Below are 27,224 nucleotides of genomic sequence, written 5' to 3'. Positions count from 1 at the left end.
TCTCTCTCTCTCTCTCTCTCTCTCTATATATATATATATATATATGTCTCTCTCTCTATATATAGATATATATATATGGGCGCGCGCGCGCGCGAGAGTGAAGCCTCTTCTCTTCTTGATGGAAGGCCTGCTCTGATTGTTAAGATGCCAGAAAGGAATTCGTGGCGGGGTGGTGGAGAGGCTTCGGACCCTCCAGCGAGAAGAGAGAAGCTACTGTCGAAGAGCCGAAGCTGGTGTACGAAGGACCTGTCGTGTCTCCTAAAGGACAACAAAGTTTGGTCAATGCCGTGTTTGGCTGCAAGAAAGCAAGAAAGCAATTCAACGTTGATATCTACACCACATTCGTGCCCAATTAGGTAACTAAAAGCTTGAAGTAGACGTCTCCTCTTGACTAGGCTTTGACAACAATACACAAGCATTTAAAGCATATACAATATAAAACTTTCAACAAAATTGTATTACAAACTACACCTGTAAATATTTGTATGGAATCAATATTTTCAAACCCTATCATTGTCACTATGATACCTACCTTTGGAGATGTGTCACAACTCATTTCCTATTCTTAACTTCTTAACTTCTCTTCATATGCTTTGTTCACATGGACATATTCTTGAGTCCAACATTCATAGAGCATCATTCTATTCCAACTACCATTTTCTTGCTAGGCAATTCTAGATATTTACTCCCCAAGAGCATCCTCAATGTGAAAATTATTTACTAAATCTCATATTAAAAAGCTCCTAGGGATGAGATATTTCATATTTCTTAGCAAGAAACTAGGTGAGAAGAGAGGCACTCTATTATGATTGGATTTGAGCATACATGCGCATGCATAAAGTCTATGCAAAAAGTTCTAAAGTTGATAATATAATATAATTTGTGATACCATCCCCAATATATAGTTATCAAAGTGAGAACGATAGGATTTGAAAATATGCATTCCATACAAATCATCAGTACGTAAAGTGTCTGAAACAATTTAGTTACGAAAAGTTTTTATATTGCGTATGATTTGAATGGTTATAGATTATTCTCAAAGCTAAGTCATGTATGTATTGAAAGATATCGCTATCTGAATGATAGGATTTTAAAAATGTGAATGCCATAAAAATCTTCACATGTGTAGTCTTTGATGTAATTCTCATTAGAAAGTTTATTTTGCATATACTTTAAATGGTGGTAGATTGTTCTTAAAGCCACATGATTAGGAAAAATGTATAATATGTGTTGAAACATTAAAGGTTTTGGTGACTTAATTGGACAAATATGTGTCATCGATGTCCAATGACCGTACTAATGGTAAATGGTATACCATATACAATATTAGCATTAAAATCTACAAATGGAAATGATCAACTAGATAAACAAATTAAATCACCAAAGTAAACTTAAAATATGAACGCAAGCAATCTAGCTCCCAATATAAAGATTGTAATGATAAAGGGCAACAAGAAGGGCTTTACACATGCCCAAGCCTATGGTTGCTACACATTTTCTCATTTACAAAAGACATTCAATATAGGTAAATTTTGCAAAATTTGACTTCGATTTTAGGCAAAGGCACATTTTTCTTCAATATTCAATCCAAAATGTACAATTTTGCTTCCCTATGCAAAACCCCTCTAGCTTTGTGTGTGTCTATATATCCCCCCTCCTTCCCTCCTTCCCTCCCTCCCTCCCTCCCTCCCTCACCTCCCCCCCCCCCCCCCCCGCCCCACACACACACACACACAATCTCTCTCTCTCTCTCTCAATGCGATCTTAATTGATTTTTAAAGTGACTCTTGAACATAAATAATCTTGGTAGTGTGAGTTTCCTAAATACTTTACACATGAATTGATCGTGGTGGGTAAACCAAAAAAATATTTGTCCCTTACATCAATGTAAAGACCAATGAAGTAGAAAGGAGTAAGGATTCTTCTAGTTTGATCCAAGAGGGCCTGGAGAATCACCACCCTATTATGAATTCATGCATATCCTTCACTTCACTTTTCCATTGATTCATTTGCATCCTTCAATTGGAGAATCAATTATTGTAGTCAATTGTTTGTGAGAGAGAGAGAGAGATGGTCGAGAGCATGCTGAATATAGATTTTGTTATAGTTTTTGCTTTTAACAGTTTAGAAGAAAGCCCTTAGATTTGGATTCAACACCAAGGTGCCACATAGGCTTACAATTTTCTTACATAACATTGTCAATTATATTTTATACTCCATGGTGCAAAAGAAAATATGACAATGTGCCACATACCATTGAAAAAGGGCTACTTTCTTTTTAAAAATTGGATAAATTTGTACTTATATAAGGGAATTTTTAGTATAATTTATACTTATATAAGGGGATTTTTAGTATAATTAAAAAATTGGATAAATTTATACTTATATAAGGGGATTTTTAGTATAATTAAAAAATTAATTTTCCTTAAAAATGTGGCATCTTATTGCCTTATATTTAAACATCAAAGAAAATATATGATATTTGTAAATACCCTTTGAAGATATGTGATATTGCTTTATATGTAAATGTGTAGGAAAATATATGAGATTATTTAGTATCCTTTGAAGGCATGTAATATAGATGGCCTCTTTTAGGTGCACCTCAGGACACATTATATTAAATGCCACCATTAAAAATAAGGCTTAGTACTTTTCGTAAAACCTAAAAAAGCCTATGTTCCCCCCCCCCAAACAATAAACACCTTGTGCTCTTCAGCTTCCAATCCCCCTTTCCTATCATACCAGAAAGAACCCTGTGAAACTTCTATCCACTACCTTACCATGACGTCTACATATCCCCATATGGCCAAAACCCACTCCATACCCCTCAAACTCTCCAAAAACAAAAACCCATAAAGAAACTTTTCTACACTTCCACTTCACTCTCAATAACCCCACCTAAAACATGACCTCATATCCCCCCATCAACCTCAACCATGGCATGGCAAAACTTCCTCCCCCCCCTCCCCCATCACCACCACCACATAGCATGGCAAGGATCTGGACTAACCATGGCATGATATGCCTCCATCTCACTCTACCTCTCGGGTAAGTTACTCATTAATATATGTGTGCATCACGTGGGTTCAAAATAAGGTATTTTTAAATTACTATTTTTATACATTTTTTACATACAAAAAGGAGTAATATAAAAGGGTTATTTACAGATTGAATAGAAAAGGGTTATGTTTTATTCAAGAAAATTTCATAGATAAGGATATTTTAAAATAGGCCTTGAATGCACATGATGTAGAGGATATACATATAGTAACTTTCCCGAGCTCTACCTACACCATGGGATCCCCAAATTGAGGGGTTTATTATATGTAGCCCCTCTATATCACATGTATTCAAGGCCTATTAAAAATACCATTATTTGTGTTTTTTTTCAAAATTAAACACAACCCTTTTCTATTAAATATGTAAACGTCTCCTTTATATCACACCCTTCTATATGTAAAAAATGTATTTTAAAAACTCATTGTCGAAGAGCATGTCATTGGCCGCAAAGATATAGGGTCTCTGAAAGGCACAACAAGTTAAGTGATGGAAAGTAGGAAACCAATTTATTCATTCATGAAGACTTCATCTAATCCCTTTACACTATAGTACCCTTCTTGAAACTCACAAACATTGACTCAAGGCAATAGCTAGAGCATAAATTTGTTAGGATTTTTCCCAACTATAGTATGAATCCAGATCTCTTTTCTGCAATAGGACAAAGAAAAAAACAAGACATTGGTTTAAAGCACTCTCAAATACCCAAAAAACTCATGTTATCAGATATTTAAGAACTAGATGACTCCAATATACATAGATTTTGGAGTAAAACGTATAAAGCCGGTCACATTTTGGAGTAAAGAGTATAAAACTAGTAACTCTTTTTTATGATCAATCAAGAAAGGGGCAGTTATTCGAAGATAATGCTAATGTAATGATCTTGATGAAACTACTTGTAGCTAAAGCTGCTAAGCTCTCATATTGAGCTCCCAACATCCTAAATTTGAAGAACCTTCAAGGCCATGGCCTTCTTGCTGACATAGTTGATATGGGTTTCATATCTAGCCAGGCTTCTCCTTTGTGTAGCTTTTCTCAACTTGAAAGAAACATAGAATCAATTAACGATCAACAACACTATAACCTCCAATCAAGAAACTTTTAAGGATACCTCAATGTCTTTAAGTAATTCTTCAAATATTACCTCCTTCCATGGCCAACCCCTTATTATTTCAATTTAAAGGGGCCCAAATGCTTCATGGAGATGTTTCTAGGAAGCTTATAAGGGTGTATAGGCTGGTGTATAAGGCACCATTTGATATGCTCACAAGCACAAGATGCCCAAAACATACTAATCGCTAGTAGGGTCAAGTGGCACACTTGGGACCAAGCACAAAACCTCAAGAAGGCTTATCACCTCAACCTTCTTGATGATTTCTCTCTCTCTCTCTCTCTCTCTCTCTCTCTCTCTCTCTCCATAGCCATAACCTCATCTTTGGCCTCCTCTCAATCTCTCATGTCAGCCAACATGAAGGAGCCATGAAAATCACAGTTGACTAGCTACAACTGCATTCGTCATTGTCACCTTCAACTTACAAACACTCCTCCACCTCAATTTCTTGTTGAGCATCAACATCAAAAGGATCAATGAACTATTACATTTTTCTATGTTGATGTTCTCTTTGTGACATGTGTCTCGCTTTCACTTTCTTCCCAATTCTCTTTACTCTTTTCCATCATGAAAAAGCCCTTGAACATGTTGTACCCCCACCACTTTCTCTATGCCTTCGCATCTAGAAAAAGCCAACTAAAAGTATGACTACATACTCTAAAAGCCTTTTTCTCCTCAAACTCTTCAAATTCTAAGGTCTACCTTACTCTATTCATAAAGCTCCATATTATAACATCCATTAAGTACTAGCAGCTGCATTAATAGAGCTAAACTTCAATTGATACCAACGTCCTACACTGAAACATCTTATCATCTTGTCAAAAAATCTTTGGAGCATATGTATCTAACCTTCATACATTTGATCAAGAGTTTCTTCTTAGAAGTACATAGTGTAGCAACCTTCATACATTTGATCAAGAGTTACTTCTTAGAAGTACACAGTGTAGCAACCTCATTCAAAGAGAAGAAAGGCAACATAAAAATTTGACCAATGTAAGAACTTTAGCTCTTCAATCTCACTAGTAGCCCATGAAAACCCATCATGATGTGACTTACCATTATTGACTTGGAGAATAACAAGCTTGAATTTGTCTTATAGTGGATGGTTAGTTGTGTGACATACATCCCCTCCAAACTTGCACATCCCACAAATGTGCCATACTAGGTAGCCACCTGGATCATACACCCATTTGATCATCACCTCACTAAACATATGCATAAGCAATCTTCCTCGAAGACCAAACATCCAAGTCAACACTGTTTTCAAACATGCGTAACAAGACCAATTTCTTGAATTTGGATCATACGATCTATGCAATATATGTGGATCTCTAGGATCATAAGACCACATCATCCTCTTGCATGCATCTTTGTCAAGATAGAAAAATTTTGTAGTTGCCTATATGCATACACATAAACACATCCTTGTTCCCTCTATTCCCAATGCATTGGAAGAAACCTATGTTGGTACTTTGACACCTTACTCTCCATCTCCACTACATCCATAACCCTAGTCAAGGCATCTAAATCACTCACATAGGAAGAAATCAGTGCATAAGCACACATTGTAGTGTCAAAACACCCAAGCTCAAGAGAACCAATCACAACATCACAATTAGATGCATCATACACATCCATGGAGACTCTAGAATTTGCTACAAGTAGACCTACAATATCCTTACTCAACATCATCGGGAAACATAACACCTATGTCATTTTCATCGTGACACATGATATCCTCTGTGTTGTCAGTAGTCATTGCTAATGCATGCTTATCTTGCAAATCCTCAACTACCACTACCTCAGTGTCCATAGTCAATACGATTGTATTTATTGGAGCATTGCTTACCTCTACCAAAGCATTGTTCAAAGCATTTATTTTCACTACATCTGTACCATCAATGTATACAGTAGCTCGGGGAAGTTACTATATGTATATCATCTACATCACGTGCATTCAAATATTCTTATCTGTGAATTTTTCATGAATAAAACAAAACCCTTTTCTATTCAATATGTAAATAACCCATTTATGTTACACCCTTTTGTATGTAAAAAATATATAAATATTGTATTTTAAAAATACCTTATTTTGAACCCACGTGATGCACACATATATTCGTGAGTAACTTACCTGAGTACAGTAGTTAGGATATCTACCAATATTTGTCCTCATAGCATATACATGTATCAACTTAGCATTATCTAATGACCCCTTTGACATCAAATAATGCATATACATCATGTACCTCCTCATACACAATCACAGTCAATACATCTATTTCAATGCCATCATCTGTCAGTAGTATGTCTGCATGTGCAACTCCTATCATTGCATTGACTTCAAGTTCTACCAATGTATCCTCTACACGGTTAAACAAAGCCGCAGTAGAGAGTACTATAGTATCAAAAATATCATTTTCCTCCTCTATCAAATCATTTGGTGAAAAAACATCTAAAACATTAGATAAGTTAGGAACCAAATCATACATCTCCCATATCTTGCACATTCCCTAGAGCATTGTTTGCCTCTCGATCTAATGTATGAATCTCTACTTCTAGAGCATTCTTGAATCTTTTTCAAGTTGCATCATGCATTCACTATATATCTTGAACTTGTGTCTTGGATTGTCTAGTTATTCACATTGTGAGAAATAGGCAAGCCTTTGATCTTCATGAATTTCATATAGTTTCATACATCCATCAAAACCTTTGAGATATGTGGTTACATTACTTGCATCAAAGAGATACTCTTCTTGGATGACCCACTCAAGTGCTTGGAGTGCTTGATCCTCTATCCCACTATCAACATCTTCCTACATTATTTGTTATTTCTTGTATAAATCAATCATCATCCTACATGTGTTCAACAAATATCTCTTGAGTTCCACATCCACATCCCCAAACTCAATTATCTATGACCTTAGTTCTAGTAGTTGATTCACAACCTATAGAGAAATCACATTTGTATCCATGTAACTTGCCATAATCAAACCCTCACCTTAATCAAGTTTGATGTCAGGTGCACCACAAAGTTGAAGAGCTATGCGCATTGGCCGTGAAGACACGGGGTCTCTGAAAGGCATGACAAGTCAAGAGATAGAAGTAAGAAACAAATGTATTCACCGATGAAGACTTAGTTCAATCCCTTAACATTGTAGTACTCTTATTGGAACTCACAAACACTAACTCAAGATGATAGCTAGAACCTCTAACTACATTAAAAAATTTTCCAATTACACTGTAAATCCCAAATCTCTTTTGCAGTAATACAAAGGAAAATACAAGATTTTAATTCAAAGCACCATGAAATACCCAAGAAACTCTTTTTGTTGACCAAGATAATGTTGATGGTATTGATGAAATTGCTTGTAGCTAAAGTTGCTAAGCTCTCCTATTGAACTTTCAACATCCCAAAATTGAAGGACCTTTAGGGCCACAGCCTTCTTGCTGACTAGTTTATATGAGTTTTGGTTCTAGCCCTAGGCTCCTCCTTTGTGTAGCTTTTTTCAACTTGAAAGAAACTCAGAATCAATCAACTACCATTAACATGGTAACCTCTAATTAAAAGACTTTAAAGGATAACTAAACATCTTTGATTAATTCTTCAAATACTACCTCCTTCCATGTTCAAGCCCTATTATTTCGATTTGAAAAGGCAAAAATACTTAATGGAGATGTTGTTAGGAAGACTATAAGGATGTACAAGCTATTGTATAAGGTACCATTTGGCATGCTCAAGGGAATTGGATGCCCAAAATATACTGATCACTACTAGGGTCAACTAGCGCATGGGACTATGTGAAAAACCTCAATAATCTTTATCAACTCAACCTTTTGATGATCTCTCTCTCTCTCTCTCTCTCTCTCTCTCTCTCTCTCTCTCTCTCTCTCTCTCTCTCTCTCTCTCTCTCTCTCTCTCTCTCTCTCTCTCTCTCAACAATTAGAAACCCCTCAACAACCATAGCCATAAGTAAACCTCATCTCTTGCCTCCTCCCCAATCTCATTCTATCATCCCAGCTTGAAGAAGTGATGACCCTTATAGTGAACTAACTACACTTGCAATTGCTACCACCCTCAACTTCATGTCGCACTTCCAAAAATGCAGCACCATTGTGAAAACTATAGCTAACATAGAAGGAACTCTAAACTCTTATCTATATAGTGAAAAAATAGAAGTTTATGAGATAGGTTACAACATATCTAGCAAAAGTCTCAAATAGTAAAAAGTGGATGTTTTGCTAGATATCTTTATAATAAAATATTTAATAGATATAAAAATTAATCTAGAGAGATTACAATATAGCCATTTGCTTGAGTAGCAAAATTGTAAAGGTTGCTACTTAGCAATTTCCTATAATTTACTATTTCAAATTACTATATAATAATTTCACAACATAATTTTGTTACACACTAAAAAACTAGATGGATTCTACTACATACATAAACCAACCAAAAAAAAAAATACATTTAATTTAATTAGATATAACTCTATCTATCTAGTAAAGTCCTCATTTCAAGTTCTTGAAAACAAATAAATACCCATACAAATAATCATAGTCTAAATGGAGCAATAGACTCAATTGTACAAAATATGAATATTAGCAACTCAATGAAGAGTCTGAATGATGCAAACAAGTTTACACATCAAAATTTAATGTTTTCATAAGATGTTCTAATTTTTATGTTTTAGTCCAATAGGAGTACATCATCAAGGCACAATGCATTTTTCACACTTCTCATAACCATAATTTTTTGTATAAAGAAGCTAGTACACAATAATCTCTTTAATTACAAAAGGATTTTGCTCTCTATGATCTGCTTCAGAGGTTGAATCTCTCTTTATGATGTTGAGAGATGATTTCAATGATATAGATAACTAATCAATATTCTGAACGTCAAAAAACTTCATAAATATGGTCTCTTGATCTTCATCATCAAATGTTTCCACCTACACAAATTAAAGAAACACAAAGGGTAAAAAGCACAATCCAATATTGTCACTCATAATCTATTTTTGATACAAGAGTAAACTTTATACTACATAACCATTATGTATCAATGAGAAATAATTTCAAAATGCTATCCATATAACTAGTAGCCAACTTATAAAGTAAATATAATAGTAAACATTTATAACATACCAAAGTAGTCATAAGATAAGATGGTTGAGCTTTTTCATGTTGTGAGAACTAACAGCCTCTTCCAGAATCTTGGATAGAACTAAGATCATGCATTATGATCAACACATATATTAAAAAAAAGTTTTATCTCAATTAAAACAACACTACTTTTTCACAAGAGGCATGCTTCATCCTTTTTTTACTTTTGGTTCTCATGAGTAATCTTTCTACTTTGAAAATTGGATTCCATTCTCTTGCTCATGTTCAAGATATCATCAATGTTTTAGAAAAATACATTTATTGTAAAAGACATGCAAAGATAAAAGTCATTATTCAACTTTAAAATATAAAAAGACATTGCATATATGGTTGCTTTTTCTCCCAATAACAATCTCTACATTCTCATTTTGCAACTCTTTAGCATCCACATGTTCATTATGTGTAATCAAACAAATGAATTACATCATAAATATAAGTAAAGATTGTGTGTGTGTGTGTGTGTGTGTGTGTGTGTGTGTGTGTGTGTGTGTGTGTGTGTGTGTGTGTGTGTGTGTGTGTGTGTGTGTGTGTGTGTGTGTGTGTGTGTGTGTGTGTGTGTGTGTGTGTGTGTGTGTGTGTGTGTGTGTGTGTGTGTGTGTGTGTGTGTGTGTGTGTGTGTGTGTGTGTGTGTGTGTGTGTGTGTGTGTGTGTGTGTGTGTGTGTGTGTGTGTGTGTGTGTGTGTGTGTGTGTGTGTGTGTGTGTGTGTGTGTGTGTGTGTGTGTGTGTGTGTGTGTATATATGTATGTTAGAGATATCAAACCTTCGTAGAGCGATTTAATAGCTCCATAAATGAGTCATTTCTTATAGCAAATAATCCTATGATATATAAGCAAGTTATTAATATCATCTATGAGTGCTTCAAAGATTTAATATAATGATAATTCTTTTAGTAAAATTGTTATACCTCATTATAAATGAATAATTTGATCCTCAAATTGCGATCAATCCACATCCTCTTCTACATCCTATATGTTTTCATCAATTTAGATAGTTCATTGCATGACATCTTCATATTTTAGAATATCAACATTCAAATATATAAAAGAAAGTCCAAACCATTACAATCATATTGTTTTCTTCCAACATCTCATGGGATGTAACAACCTCATCGTAAGAGTTATTGGCTTCATATAACCTTTCCTACAAAATGAGAATATTTTGTAAATTTAAGGAAGAAAATAAAAATATTAAATAATTATTAAAAAACATCACTCATGTTCTCTTTAATGAGTTCATCATCCAATGTATTTTTTTCATGATTATCTGTCTCTTCTTGCGTTGGTGGTGAGATTTTCCATCGGATAGGAGCCTTTGATATCAAGATAGATCTCCCCTACATATACAAGAAAATCATTTATTAAATATGAAATTGAATTCTTGTGAAACCATAATACAAAAGTAAGATGAATGACTCATTAGCAATGGATCCTTTGCTTTGGCTTTTGTCTTTTACTTCTTTTGACATGCAACCAAAGTATTGTGGAGATAAACACTTATATATTCTCTTTTCCATATGTAAGAAGCTCCAAGAAACTCAAGAGGTAGAATAGTGTGTTGATTTGCATCCATTATATCCATGAGCTTTTGTTGCTCTTCCTTCTTGTGCAGTAAATCATGTTGTATATTATGGCCCTTTAGCCAACTTTTAGTTATTTTATGGTTTGCACAATAAACACAATTTTGATTGTCTTTGCAACTCCTAGACCAACCTTTTTCTTGTTATAACTATAAAATGCACATGCTATATCCACTAAAATAATATCTAAATCACAAAATTCCTTTGGAATACCCTCTACAATGCTCATGATGCATGACAAGAACCATTGCATAAATTGTTGATCCTCTTGTGCTTTAAAACTTTCATGGTATTTTCTTGGAGCATGCAGCCACTATCCATATCAAATGGAAGGAGGAGAAAGATTATAAATCATTTTTGTATAGCTATCAATAGCTTTGTTTGTCTTGATTGGTAAAATTTTCATAAGTGAACTTATACATTTACTAAATAGATTAAGTGATAGAATGTGCATTGTGTCGTATACTAAATCTTACGATAAATCTAACCCATACAAGTCATATAATCTCTAGAGTGATGACTCTCCAAACAAACCTTATATCTTTAGTGCATTCTCTCTCTCACCCATTGTGGAGGATCTCTTTGCTTTAGACAAGGCTATGACCATGTAACTAGCTTTTCCTTTTATCCGTGGCCCTAGTATGAAGTATCTATTTAAATCATATAGATATCTATCTTGAAAATGATGGATTAGTAACATCTAGACTTGCATGAGATTTGTCTCTACGACAAAAAAATTGACCACCATCTTTGAATGATATATATTTTACACTATGTAGGATGGTCCCCAATAACCATCATTAACAATGCACAAATTTTACATGTTTTAGAATGGCCTATTGAGTCTTTGAATATAATTTTTGGTGAATAATTATAAAAAAATTCAAGTCTATTAACATAAAGCTCTTCAAACTTAGTATTTAAAGGCCACAAAAATGCATGAAATACATCACTAGATTTTCTATGACTTTACAAGTACTAAAAGCTAGAAACAAGTCAGGAAGTATGCCTATCGTAGTGGAATATTTTTCACCATTTAGAATCTTAATTTCTACCACTCCACAATCATGTTGAGTTGTTTAAGATGCTTAGAATCCATCCCAATGCAAAAAAAGAGCCAAGTTACAAAGATTAGCTTTTACCCTACTATTTTTATGTTTGTCACTATTTTACACACAAAGTTATAATCTTGATTTATTTTGTTCTAGCCTCTTTCTAAGAATTCAAAAAAACAAGTTATTGAGAATGTAATGTATACTTTCTAACATGATTCATACCTAACTACCTATCTTTTTGATGCCATATTATTTGCATGTCATGAAATTTTTTTTTGCTTTGAGCTAAACGTTTAATTTGTTTTTGTATAGGTAAATAATAAAAAGCTATAGTGTCCTTTCTAATCTTTAAACATTGCTTATACTTCTCACAACAACTAAAGCAATCACACTTAAGCTTACACTTTTCCAATTATCTTTACATCCACATGTTATAACATTTTTGTAGTAAAAGTCTTCATTACTAGGTTAAAAGTATTCAAATTCATGGGGATTTTTTTCATCACCTATACATAATATATAATGTTCTGGCTTAACCATTCCAAGTTCATGAAACATCGAGTTCACTTGTTCCTAACATGTTGGAACTCTCACACCATCTAGATCACCATCCCACGCTTTTGGTAATTGAACTAGTAGTTAACATAAACTTGGCTTTGTTTTTTCTACACTACGCTTTCCAATTCTTTTGCCACCCATATCCCCGAATAAGAGTTGAATCATATTATCTTAAGCAGTAATTGAGATTTCATGTTCATCCCAAAGTGATTGAGGCTCGATGAGTCTCTCTATAATCTGATGAGCTAACAAATTCATAGTAGGGTTGTTTTCATTATCATGTTCATGCTCATCATATTCACTGTGGAAGTTATAGTGACTCTCATTGTGTTCCTCTTAACAAAGACCATTGCCATTCTCAGTAGGAATGTCAATAAAAGAGTTATTTGCTAGAGATTCATTTGCATTACTATTGTTACTAATATCTATAGGATAGGACCATTGCCATTATTATCATTATTGCCATGTGTAGAGTCATTATCATTACTAGGTGAACGTGTCTCATGTTTTCTTAGAGGGCCTAAGTTTCTACCCAACCCATTATATGCAACTTTGAATTGTTGGTATTTGAAATATGTGGAAGGGACCACATAATGTCCACCACCATCATATGCAATATAATTGCACCACATTTGTTTTTCACTCATTTTTTATCAATATTGTTTGTTCTTCGAGTATAATATCAACACCTTCTTCAATAGGAGGATGCAAGTTACGAAGAATATCCTGATTATTTTGTCTAAAGCATGTACATGCACATCTATAATTACAAGTACATTTTCTTAAATTACCTATTGAAGACATGATTTAACCGTGATACAAATATTAAAGTGACTATATTTATGAAATGTCAAGATAGTATGAGGGAAAATATGAAATCTGAGGCCAATAGATAACTTGCCTTGAAAGACTTGATAGACAACCTTGATGTTATGGAACACACACAAAAAGACCTCCCAACTACTTTTGTGGAGACTCCCAAGCTACAAGAGTATCAATAAATTTTAATAAAGAACAAGACTATACAAAACAATAAAAATTTTTACTCGACTATCAAGCTCTCCCAACTTGCATATGGGTTAAGAAAATTAGTATGTGAATTAGGTTAGAGTAGACATTTGTGAATTAGTTTGTAAAGTAGGCTAGAGTAGACATGTGGGACATGGGTTTGGTAAATTATTTTGTGAAAATAAGTAGACACATGGTACTGCCACTATAGAGTACTAATAGTGTACACCCAAAATATGTCAAGATTGTGGGAGAGAAGGAAGGAGTCTCACTTGAAGCTTTGTTGCTTGCACAATGGGGGAATACACACAAGGGTGGAGACTGAAAACAGTTTTCCTCTTCTTAGTTGTGTAAGCCAAAAGAACTCAAGTACAAAGAAATAGAAGAACCCTATATATGGGTCTCAAACCAAACTCAACTAACTAAGGTGGCATACTAACTGAGCCACAAACTAGAGTAGATAAGGATAGCTATCATGTAGCTATTATTCATGGGCGGTGTACCAACCGCGTCTACAACTGACAAGTCGGTGACATAAATACACAACGGTCATCCTGGCGTATCACGAGTGGAGCTCGGTATCTCAACACTCCCCCTCAAGCTCAATCCCAATTCCTGCACACCAAGCAGGTCTCTGAACTTGCGCAGCTTCTCTGCGCCCAATGCCTTCGTGAATATGTCAGCTACCTAATCCTCTATGCTGACATAAACTAGATCAATAAGACCTAGTAAAACCCTCTCTCGCACATAGTGATAATGCACCTCAATGTGCTTTGTTCTAGCATGATAGACTGGGTTATTTGCCAAGTGTATACTACTCATGTTGTCACAATAAATGACAACTGGCCCATCTGTAGGCTGATGCATATCATAAAGTAGCTTATGCGACCAAGCTACCTCACATGCAGCCATTGCTGCGCCCCTGTACTTAGCCTCTGTGCTGGATAAGGCAACTGTAGGCTGTTGCTTGCTGCTCCAAGTGACTGCAGCACTCCCAAAAGAAAACACATATCCACTGGTAGATCGTCTATCAGAAATGCTACCAGCCCAATTAGCATCAGTGTATCCATGCAACTGTATCTGAACCCCAGTCTCATAAAATAGTCCATACTGCAATGTCATATAAATCAGCTGACTTACCAATCCTTGGAGCCTGCATAAACTGACTTACCAATCCAACAACATAGCTCAAATCTGGCCTGGTAATAGTCATATAAATCAAGCTTCCTACTATGCGTCTGTACATAGTAGGGTCTTCTAGAAGCTCACCTGCATCTGTGCTCAGCTTCACATTCTGCTCCAAAGGAACTGAAATAGGCTTACAACCTGTCATCCCATATTTGGATAGCATGTCCAATCCATACTGCCTCTGCAAGAGCTGTATCCCACTTGGTGATCTAATCACCTCAATGTCCAAGAAATAACGCAGCTCTCCCAAGTCCTTCATCTGAAACTTTTGCTTCAATAGCATTTTCACATGAAGGATATCTTCATCACTGTCACCTGTCATAATCAAATCATCAACATAAATGACAAGTAGCATAATACCTTTCTCTGTTTTTCTCACATAAAGTGAGAAATCTGCCTTGGAAATCTGAAAACCAATAGTGACAAGATACTGTCCTATCTTGTTAGACCATGCTCTAGGTGCTTGCTTCAAGCCATATAAGGCTTTCTTCAACCTGCAAACAAACTCAGGATGAACAACATGCAATAACCTGGTGGCTGCTCCATATAGACCTCTTCTTGCAAATCACCATGCAAGAAGGCATTCTTTACATCCATCTGATGTAAAGACCATCCCTTTGATGCAGCCATAGCAATGACTGCTCTTACAGTTGCCATCCTTGCAACCGGACTAAATGTTTCTTCATAGTCAATGCCATATGTTTGTGCATACCCCTTGACTACTAATCTTCCCTTGTATCTGTTCACAGAACCATCTGCATTGTGCTTCACCTTATAAACCCACTTACAACCAATTGCATTCTTACCTTTAGGCAAAGGTACTAACTCCCATGTAGCATTTGCTTCCAAGGCATCCATTTCTTCATCCATGGCTTTCTCCCATTTTTCTTTTCCCATGGCTTGCTCAAAAGAAGTGGGTTCTGGTTCCTGTATCACTTTGACCATATATGCATAGTGAATGGCTGTAAATCCATCATATTTCAGCCTATCCACATGATACCTAGCTCTTGTAGACATGCGCAAAGTAGGTTCACTCCCAGGTGCTCTCAAAACATCCCTGGTCTTCCTTACTCCAGATGTAACAATAGAAGGAATACCCAACCCATCATCAATGCTCTGTTCTGAGCCACTGGATTCACCATCCACATAAGAGTGGCCTGCATTCACATCAAACATGGGCTCATCAACCTTCTCTTTTCCTTTTCGTGATACCTGCATACCACTATCTGCATTACTTTGAGAAGATTCTCCTGATCTCAATCTGCCTGTCCATGGCGAAGAATGTGAACCACTGCTAGAGGACGCTCCAGGTCCACTAATATTTTGTGACTGCTGCTGTGAATTCTGTGCAGCATTACCATTTTGTGCATCTACATCATCAATCACATTTACTGGTTTATACCAGCTACTCATCTCATCAAAAACAACATCTTTGCTCACTGTAAACTTACGAGTAGAAGGGTTATAGCATCTATACCCTTTTTGCTACAGAGAGTAACCAATAAAGATGCACTTCTCAGCTTTTGGATCCAACTTGGATCTCAACTCATCTAGCACATGTACATAGGCAATGCAACCAAAAATTTTCAAATGAGAAATATCTGGTTTCCTACCAGTATACCTCTCCTCTGGAGTCATCCCATGTATTGCTGCAGTGGGAGTCGTGTTCATTATATAGACTGCTGTAGCAACTGCTTCAGCCCAATAAAAATCTGACAGGTCTTTTTCATTGAGCATGGCACAAGATACCTCTCCAATATGCCTGTTTTTCCTTTCTGCAATTCCATTTTGTTGTGGGGTATGACTGCATGAATATTGCTGCTTTATGCCATGCTCCTGCAGGAATCTTGCAAACTCATTTGAGAGGTACTCTCCCCCTCCATCTGACCTTAGGCATTTTATTTGTAGACGTGTTTCTTTTTCAGCCATAGCTTTAAGAGTTTTGAAATGCCCAAAAACTTCACTTTTCTTTTTCATAAAATACACCCAAACTTTTCTGCTATAGTCATCAATAAAAGTGACAAAATAATGATAGCCTCCAAGAGATGCAGCTTTAGTAGTCCACACATCAGAGTGGATTAATTCCAATGGCTTCTCACTCTCTTGAACATGTCTAGGAAATGGCTTCCTTGCTTGTTTTCCAAACTGACAGGCTTCACATACCTTATGCATTTCTGCAACCTTGAATTTTGGCAATCCTGCAACAATATTTTGGACCTGCATTGATTTAAGTCGATGTACATTAACATGACCAATGCGTTTATGCCAGATATCAATATCTGCAACTACACCGGTCCCATGTGCAAACATTGCTGCACTCAATTCAGACATGTCTGCATCCAACGTAAACATTCTGCCCTTCTTTTTTCCTTTTGCTATCAAGCGACCTTTATTTTTCATATCCTCAACAAAGCATCCATGAGGATTAAATCTGACCTGCAAGCCCTGCTCAACCATTTGACCAACAGAAACCAGATTCTTAGTGATATTCGGGACATGAAATACATCGGACAGATATTTCTTTTTCCCATCCTGCATAGACAAAGGAATTTTTCCAATCTGCACAATAGGATGTGCAGTATCATCACCAGTCTCCACAAATCCTGGTTTTTCCATTTTCCTTGCATCCTCCATCCATTCTGCATGACCTGTCATGTGGTTTTATGCACCTGAGTCAACATATCATACATCATTGCTTTCTTCTGCACTTGTCACAGAATTGTTCATGTGCTGCACCATAAACAAATGCTCATTTCTATCATCACCCTGTCTACTAGAAGATGCATAATTTCCTTGTTGCAGTTTTCCATTCATGATGTCATTCTGCTTTTTATAGCAGTCCTTAGCCATATGACCCATTTTACCACAGTAGTAGCATTCAATATTACTGTTTGCATTTTGGCCTCTTTGCCATCCACCATGACCTCTTTGGCTCCCCCTGCCTCTAGAGTTACCACGTCCTCCTCCATATGAATGGTTTTCTTGAGTTTGCTACATATTCTAATTTCTACCACGGCCTCCAAATCGGCCTCCTCTACCTCTGCCTCTACCTCTTCCAGCATTTGAGTAGAAGACAGCTTCCTTTGAAGTTCCTCCTGAAGAAGATGCACCACCATTTCTCTGCTCCTCAGAAATTAGAAGAGCAATCAACTCCTCAAAATCAGGAAATCTTTCACGAACTGAAATGGATGTCTGAAACTGTGCATAATCCTTTCCTAGACCATTCGTCACAGAAACTAAATCATCATCTTCCACTGGCGATCCAATGGAAGCAAGTGCATCTGCAATCTTCTTCATCTTCATGTGGTAGTCATTGATGCTCATATTTTCTCTTTGCACATTATGCAACTCTTGCTTGAGCTGCATTTTCCTGGCTTACGTATTTGTGCTATACATTTTTGAAAAAGTATCCCATGCCTCCTTTGGCGTACTTGCATCCTGAATATGCACAATCATAGAGTCTGAAATACTGATAGACAGCCAGTACATAACTTTCCTGGCTCTCTCATGCCATGCTTTGAATGCCTGCATTTGCTGTTGATTGGGAACATCAGGAAGAACTGGTTCTTCTTCATTTCCTACAACAAATTCCCAATATCCTTTTCCCATAAGGAAATTCGTCATTCTAAACTTCCATGCTTGGAAGTTGTTCTTGTCAAGCTTTTCAGTTACAATCTGTGAAAGAGAATCAGACGCCATTACAGAATACTGCAAAAAATTCTGTCACTGCAAAAAACACAGCTTCACCCTCACAAGGGCAAATCTGCAAAACTGGCGAAAGTGGTATTTGACCACACAGTCACTTCCTAGTGACGATTTTGCATAAACAGAAACCAAGGATGATTCTGTAACTCCCAATGTCTCTACACACAAGCATACGATGCAATTTCTACAGTAACTTTTCACCGACCTGTAGAACAGTGGCTGCACAGCATAAAACTGGGCCTTTTCCTGAGTGCGTGCATAAAACTTCCGCCTCCAAAACAGGCCCCGAAATGGCCTCAAATCAAAAAAACAGGGTCGCCAGAGGTTAAAGCCCTCTCCCGTAGCATATACTGCCCTCTTGCTTCACCGCGAAGGGCGTCTCAACTTGAGACACTGCACTCTTGCAATTTCCGACTGTGCTACCTGCAAAGATCAGCTTCCAAAACAGAAAATGAAAGCAACACTGCTCCTCTTACCAGAACACCGCGAGCTTGGCTTGCTTTCTTGAGCTCCTTACCACGAACAAGGCTCTGATACCATGTCAAGATTGTGGGAGAGAAGGAAGGAGTCTCACTTGAAGCTTTATTGCTTGCACAATGGGGGAATACACACAAGGGTGGAGGTTGAAAACAGTTTTCCTCTTCTTAGTTGTGTAAGCCAAAAGAACTCAAGTACAAATAAATAGAAGAACCCTATATATGGGTCTCAAACCAAACTCAACTAACTAAGGTGGCATACTAACTGAGCCACGAACTAGAGTAGATAAGGATAGCTATCATGTAGCTATTATTCATGGGCGGTGTACCAACCGCGTCTGCAACTGACAAGTCGGTGACATAAATACACAACGGTCACCCTAGCGTATCACGAGTGGAGCTCGATATCTCAACAAAATACTATTGGGATAGTTACTTGCATGCTAGTAGATCGAGCACCATAATGAAGTCTGTAGTGTATTCCTAGAACATTGGCAATGACATGGTTGCATGCTAATTGCTGATATTTTAGCTCTATGTAGCAATGTAGGTACTACCTAGCATATGTTCAAGTTGTAATAAGATCTTCTAGAATATTTTTAGGTTTCTCTATGGACCCACAATCCTGCAGATATAGCTTTTCCAATTAGTACCTTTATCATTATTCCTTAATAGAACATAAAGGTACACTAGGTTGGAGCTTTCTTCAGCTAGGAAACCATGGGCAGGTTGAAAATCTACATCATTAGCAAGAGCTTCCTCTACAATAGTGTAGTTGTATAATAGGCCTGCATGTGCCTCTAATTTCTCTTGCCATGACCTTTCTTATCAAGTAAGCACCTCCTCTACTTTCTCATCCAACACAACATCATCGCATGCGCCTGGTTGCATGCTACGGAATCAAGTTGCATATTCAAGTTTATAGCATACTCTACTTGAGGCCATCAATTTTTGGGTATCCTGAAGTTTGTAGCATATACACTGATCGATCTCCTACATAGTAGAAGGCCATTGAACTTTTTGGAAATCTTGAAGTTTATAGTAGAGTAGTCCTTTTTTTAAGATACGAGCATGTTGAAGTGGTCACCTATTACTATAGGGCAAGTGCATACCAGGACAAAATACAAGCCTGGTAAAGCAATCATCTATTATTATAGGGCCTACTAGTCAAGGGAGATGACTGTAGATGGATGGGTTTCAAACTAACTCTTTGTATCAAATTTTAACTCTTGATCACAAATATGTATCATGAAGGAGGATGTTGAAGCATCATCATCATCGTCATTATCTACACCGAATTAAGGATGTAATGATGGAGTGAGCACTTAGACTTACAAAAAGTATTACAATTTTAGGAATCCCTTGATGCGTGCTTTGATTTTTGCAACTAAGTGCTAGGTGTAGAGATGCCTTTTGATGTTAATAAACTTTAGCCAAGTTCTAATGTATTCATAATCTTCTATCATAGTTTACCTACGATGCTTGCATGTATTATTACTCAAATTTGTTGTTGGTAGTCATAAGTGGGGATCCGATTGTTAAACCTGACACAAGAAAGGCAAAAAATAAAAAGTGCAAGAAAGGAAAAAAATAAAAAAGAGGAAAGAAAAAGAAATAAAATATAGGGAAAAGTGGAAAAAGGCAGCCCGACAGCAAAAATAAGATGGAAAAGGGTCAAACATGTAAGGACCCCTTAAAAACCCAAGGCAAGTGCAAGAATGGAAGAGGCACATTTTAAAATGCAACAGTGCCCCTAAATCGTTATAAAAGTGTATCAGGCTCCCTCCTATGCAATTTGTAAAGAGTGGACGGGCATGGGTGAAGCCACAATGTAAATAAAAGGAAATAAGAAAAGCAGGACCTAGGATAAAATAGCCGGTCATGTAAAAAAGAGATGGGTGCCCAAAAGGAATGAGGGTATGTATAAAAGCAAAAAAGGCTCATTCTTGTGTGTGACTAAAACTAGTGCTCCTCTTCTCTTCTTCTTCTTATTTTTTGTTTTGTTTTTCTTGAGCTTATGCTTGAGAGAGGGAGTGCGAGGGAGTGAGGGAGTGAGTGTGTGAGGGTGAGAAACCATTGTGGAGAAGCTCTCCATGTTCTCCTCTCTTCTTCTTCTTCTCTTCTCTTCTCTTGTCTCGCACATGGCAGTGGAGCGTGGAGCTTGGAGCTTGAGGATTGTGAGCTTGCATCTTGGATTATGGAGCTACCAAAGTGCTTGAGGTAGAAGAAACTCGATCAAACATGGAGGTAAGCTCACTACAATCATAGGTGTGAGAGCGCACCTCATAGTCCAGATCTTGGAGCATGGATTACTTGAGAGCCCTATCGAAAAGGCTAGGCTAAAGTGCCTCATCCTTTGAATTCAACCCTATCAATTGATCACTGGCTAGCTCTATAGGTTAGGATAGGATGCCCCATTGTGAAGATGTATCTACGAGTACGAAATGTATGGCGTGGTTACTAAGGCGCATGCTAGAATCGTTGGAGGGCACTTCAGTAGAGATACCATGGCTCGAAAAATGCTGCAATCTCAACTATGGTGGTCCACCCTATTTTGTGATAATAACAAGTTTTGTAAAGCGTTGTGACGAGTGATCGAGGACCAAGATATCTATTCATAAAGATAAGATGGAGTTGACCTTGATAATAGCATGACAACCCTTCGAAAAATGGGGAATCGACTTCATTGGGCAGATCAGTCCCGCGGCACAGTGCTCCCAGGCCAAGTACATCATAGCAACCATTGACTATCTCAAAAAATGGGCTCAAGCTCGAGCCACCAGAAATAACAATGCTAGGACTATGACTAAGTTCCTTTGGAAGTAGGTGATCTCACAATTCGGCTATCCCATCGAGCTAGTTAGTGACCAAGGCACACACTTCATCAATGAAGTGATTGCTAATTTTCTATCCACATTCCTAATCATCCATATGAAATCATCACCTTACTACCCTCAAGCCAATAGTTAGCAAAATCCACGAACAAAATACCAGTGAATGTCCTGACTAAAGTGGTATCTGCCCTCACATGTAGCGATTTTTGGGATAACAAGCTCATGGCAGTGCTATGGGCCTATAGGATAGCCAATAAGACGGCAATCAACCAAAACACCCTTCAAGTTGACTTAGGGGACTAAAGCCATCTTGCCAATAGAGTTTTTTGTTTCAAGTTTGAGAGTAGTAGTACAAGAGAGATGGGATGGAAAGGAGGCATGGAGGATGGAATGCCTAATAGAGCTAGATTTTCTTTTTGAGATCCGGCTCTTAGCTTGGGTAAGTTACTTATGAATATATGTATGCATCATGTGGATTCAAAATAAGGTATTTTTTAAATACCAATTATATATATTTTTTACATATAGAAGGGTATAATATAAAGGGGTTATCTACAGATTAAATAGAAATGGTTATGTTTTATTCAGGAAAAATTCACAGATAAGGATATTTACAAATAGGCCTTGAACTCATGTGATGTAGAGGATATACATATAGTAACTTCCCCGAGGCTCTTAGCTTCCCATGCACTCATTTGCAAAAAACATGATGCAAGAGTTGGTTTGACAAGCATGTCAAACAATGTGACTTCGACCAAGGTGACCTCGTGTTGCTATACTCTATGAAGGATCATAAGGAGAAAATAAAGTTTAGAGGATTAGGGCCCTTCAAAGTCCACACCATTAGTTGTCTAAATGATAATGTTGAGCTCTAGACCTTAGAAGACAAGGGCATAGGCTTCTTCAATGGTAATCACCTCAAGAGGTACTACCCTTGAACCCATCCATTGCATGAGCCACCACCAATGCTACAACCCCCTATAAATGTGAGAGTGGCCACTATCATAGAGATTGAGGATATGGATGAGGAAACACTAGCACATGCTTACTTGTTAATAACACTCGTTGCTAAAAAAATATACAGTTTTTTAATGTACTTATCGATGAGGGAGATGACTTCAACATCCTTACCCATGATCATTGGACTCTCATTCGTCAACCCCGATTGTAGCCCCCACCCATTATACAAATATCAATGAGGAGAGAGAAGAATATACAATGCAAGGATATTGAAGAAAATATCTCTTTACTATCAATATAAAATACATGTACAAATTTTTGTCGTCCATCTCCACGACTTATACACAAGGGCATACAATTTGAGGCAAAGCTACTTTTTTTTAGAACTTTTCTTAGGATAAGGGACATCCTTTCTAGGAGTCATTTTGCCTATCTTTAATGCTTTGGTTGCATTGGGTGTTGAGGGCATAGCTTCACCTACTGTAGTTACATGCACCTCCTCTCCTTCAATGTCGAAGCCCCCACTATTATCCATTCCTGTCGGTTTTATACAATTGGCCATTATAAACTTCATTAGCTTTGCTCTTATATACCAAATGTGCTCACTTGTATAGCAATCCCTCGTAAGATGTCATACATTTGTAAGAAAATAATTTTAGTTCATTGTTATTTTTTACAATGCACTATTTTGCAATAAAAATTTATCTTAAATTTTAGTATGTTTCAAATTACCTTTATAAGTTTATCATCATTGAGATAAATAAACTGAACCAATCTTTGAGCATCTACAATTACTCTCCAGCCACCACAAGAGTAACTATCATCCTGATGAGGACACTACAATCAGGAATATAAAGTAAAAGTAAGAAATTTGTTTATGGTAGTTTTTAGAATAAATTTTCTTTGTATGTTCCAATCATATTAATCAAGACGTTACCACAACTTGTTTATATTGCATTGTTGCAAGTAAGTCGGAAGGCATGGGAAGCCTTTTCTCTAGCACTTTAATCAATCTTTTTACAGCTTTGTATAAAAAAGGTAATAAATTTTAGAGTTATTACATAAGAAATATCAAAATATTTAGAGAACCTACAACAAAAGGATCAAAATATCAAGGAGACCCTAGATTATATAACTTACAACTTAGCATTTCCATGGCTTTCTTTTATAGAATTGATGAGGAAACATTGTCTCCCATACAGTCTATTCCAACGAGGCTCCAATGAGAACTGAAAACAAAAATATTTCAATAATCTAGAAAAAAAAGATCTCATAAAATCTAACAAAATATCAAATTACTTACTTTTCATTGTATGGAATTAGAAGAAGCTTCAAAGATTCAAAGTCAATTGAATTGAATCAATGGTCAAAAGCACTTGCATCAAGCTCACTCCTCATATAGTATGAGATAGATGGATTAAGAACCTCAATCTTTTGTTGTATATTGAAGGGAAGCTCATACATTATACACCTAGTAAAGGAATGGAGATAGTAAGCATCAACATGAAAGTCTATTACTAGAAAAATATGGTGAGTAAAAACAAATTTAGGTAAATTATACCTCATCCCAACAAGAAGGATTGAGTCATTTACTTCTCTCACTTTATTCTTGAGAATTTGAAAACAATCAGAGTCTAAAAATACCATATTAGATCTTTTGTTAATATCACTAGGTAAAAAGCAAGAAACATTGAAGCCCTTAGGGTCAGCCCTTTCAAGAAGGGTAGATAACTCCTCTTCAAAATATGGAAGTTGTTGTGCTTCATTTTCATCTTCCTTCTTTCTTTTATACTCCCTCCATTTATCTCCCTACTCTACTGTGGCCTTTTCCTCTTTCTCATGTTATCTTGTATTCTTTGCATGAGTAACATCTTCAACCTTCAAACCTGGATCATTTTTCTTCTTTCTATATGGAGGCACATTTAAAATATTGAAAGGATGTCCACATGGATGTATGCACGTGTGATGGCTGATAGCTTGTGATTAAGATTCATCAGGCACTTCATCTCTGGTCCATTGGTCAGATACACTATCTCTTTGGCCGAATCTTCGAGAGAATTCTTCTCAATCCTAGGATTTAGGTGCTTTGAAAGTGCTGGAGGTGTCAAGGATGTTGGTTGCGATATCTCCTCCGCAAGTGAATTGATAAGGACATGTTCCACAAAGGGGCGTTATCACGGCCAAAGATTGTGACTGTTGTGATTCTTGATTGGAATTAGTAGCGACTAGTTCAATGGACTCCTGGCTATTGTTGGTAGACTACAGTGTCAAGTCCTTAAGCAGATCGAAATTGGTAATTTCTTTTGTTTTCATTTGCACATTCACTTGTGTAGATTGAGTATCAATTGAGCTAGTCACAGTTGATTGCACATGCATATCCTTAGGCTGAGAATTAGGGGTGGTATCATGCTCTACACCTTGGACATTCAGAATCTAAGATGGAGATATAGATTGGGATTGAGCAACTGCACTTGACGACTGTTGTGTGTTTCATGTGTCCATTTAGGGAAAGAGGGTGTAGGATATTTGGGACTCTTAGGTGGATTTGGCAGTGATTGGAAGATTTGCTCATGGCTGTTAGACGATTCTGCTATTTGCTTTGTTGAGCAATCAGCCTTATCATGAGCAACATTGCGCCTGTGGTGCTCATTATCCTCTTGGAAAGTCAAAGGATCCTTGGGCACTAGTGGTCTTTGTGCACCCTTGATGATTACATTTGATATCCACTTGTTAAGCACATTAGGCTGAGGATCTACCTTTCGAATAGTCATGTTTGGTTTCCTAATTTCAATCATAAGGGGCTCAGTCATTCCAAAGTTGTTGACTCGAGACTTGGATTTTCACTTGGATTTCCTCCTACGCTTCTTTACTTTTAATACGATTTGGCCTTTAGCTGATAGAGGTGGTTTAGCAAGGGGTTTTGGTATCCAAATCCATCAATTATCTATGTAATACCCTTGAGCACGTAGCAATACTTCTGATATCCATCATAGTGTTGTGATGGCTCTCCATCGATACCTTTGTCTATAAGGCATGGGCTTCTTTTGTGGTCTTCTACGATATTTGTAAGTCCAAAGCCTATCCTTGGTATCATCTCCTAACCTTCTTGTTTCAAGCATGGCCTCACTAACCACTGGTTCTCCCTATTCAACACATGCTTGTATCAACTCTTTCAACAAGTCCTTACTCTCATTACTAGGCTTGCTTGGTATGTCAAATTATTCCTTGTATTTTCCCCTCAAGGTTTGATGAGGTTACCATTACTAAAGATTGTGATTATCCTCATACTCGGTAGTGTCAAGTGTATCCTCTGTGCTACATAATCGGCCTCACATTTTGTCACCCTTTTGAAGAGTCTTCCTAAGAGGGTTTCCTTTCCACAATTTGCACTATTTGGAGAAACATGGAATAGGATACACAAGCTTTCCGTTTCAATAGTTACAAGGATTCTGCACTTTCCTATAAGTTCTTGTGGGTGTTTCTTGTAAGAATTAAGAGTTGTATTAGTTGGTGTGAGCTCTGGTTGGCATAGTAGGGCCCATGCTTCATAGGTCAAGATATTAAAATCTACTCCTTCATCGATGGGAGCATTGACACTGTGCTCTCTTTTTGAGATGAGTTAAACCCTTAGATAAGCAAGTGATACTATGTCTTCATCTTTCGAGTCTTGGCTTATAAGTTCAAGCCTTCAAATATATGCCTTTGAGTCTCCAACTACAGAACCAGACGTGGATTCTCACTACAAGAGAAAGGCCATATAGACGCGCACTGTGCACGCGAAATAGCGGGCACGTTTATCAGCGCGTCTATTAGCGCTAGTATATAAAACGTGTCTATATACCCGCGTTTTTAAACGCACTTATAGATGCAAAAATAAACGTACATATTTTTCATTTCTCATAAAGTCCTTAAATATGACCAAACATCTTAACAGCTAGTATTTTTTTGAATACATTACCAACTTTACTTCGTTCTGAGTATTACAAATATACATCCAATCATTCAAAGCTAATTATATATGCTACAATGAATGATCAATCTCATCTTCAATGAGATCAGCCCTTGCTAGACTATCTACCTCTAGGTCTATGTTACCAATAGGCAATGAAACAAATAAGTCTATCCCACTGTCAGATGTATTGCTATGCTTAATTTCTTCATCATCATCTGCAACCATATTGTTATCCTCTTCTGCGCTTCCTTGAACATCCTCACGGGGATCATCTTGCACTGCATCATGTATATCATTGATCATGGCATCATCATGCACATCATCATTTATTTTTGGATTGTCATCAACTATCTCTATATTGGTAGCATTGCTATATATTGGTTTTGAATGATTAGATATGGGGATGACATGCCACCATCGGTTATTGTTTACCATTGGGTGATACACAACCTACATTTAAAAAACAAAATGTAAGCAACTTAGATATTTATTATATTTTAAAAATGTATCAAGAAGTAATATATATGAAAATAAATAGCTTCTAATATACTTGCTTGCATTGTTGAGGTAGTATGAATGT

General features: G+C 36.8%; 1 pseudogene; it reads right to left on the bottom strand.

The window, feature by feature from the left end:
- LOC148009724 (uncharacterized) overlaps nt 1-27,224 on the bottom strand; it is a 58,890-nt pseudogene that overhangs the window by 7,823 nt on the left and 23,843 nt on the right.

This window comes from Lygodium microphyllum, chromosome 30 (genome assembly GCF_053477565.2).
Source record: "Lygodium microphyllum isolate KBCC chromosome 30, Lygodium_microphyllum_v1.1.10, whole genome shotgun sequence".
Classification (NCBI taxonomy): Eukaryota; Viridiplantae; Streptophyta; class Polypodiopsida; order Schizaeales; family Lygodiaceae; genus Lygodium; species Lygodium microphyllum.
This window is presented reverse-complemented; position numbering and strand designations above follow the sequence as displayed.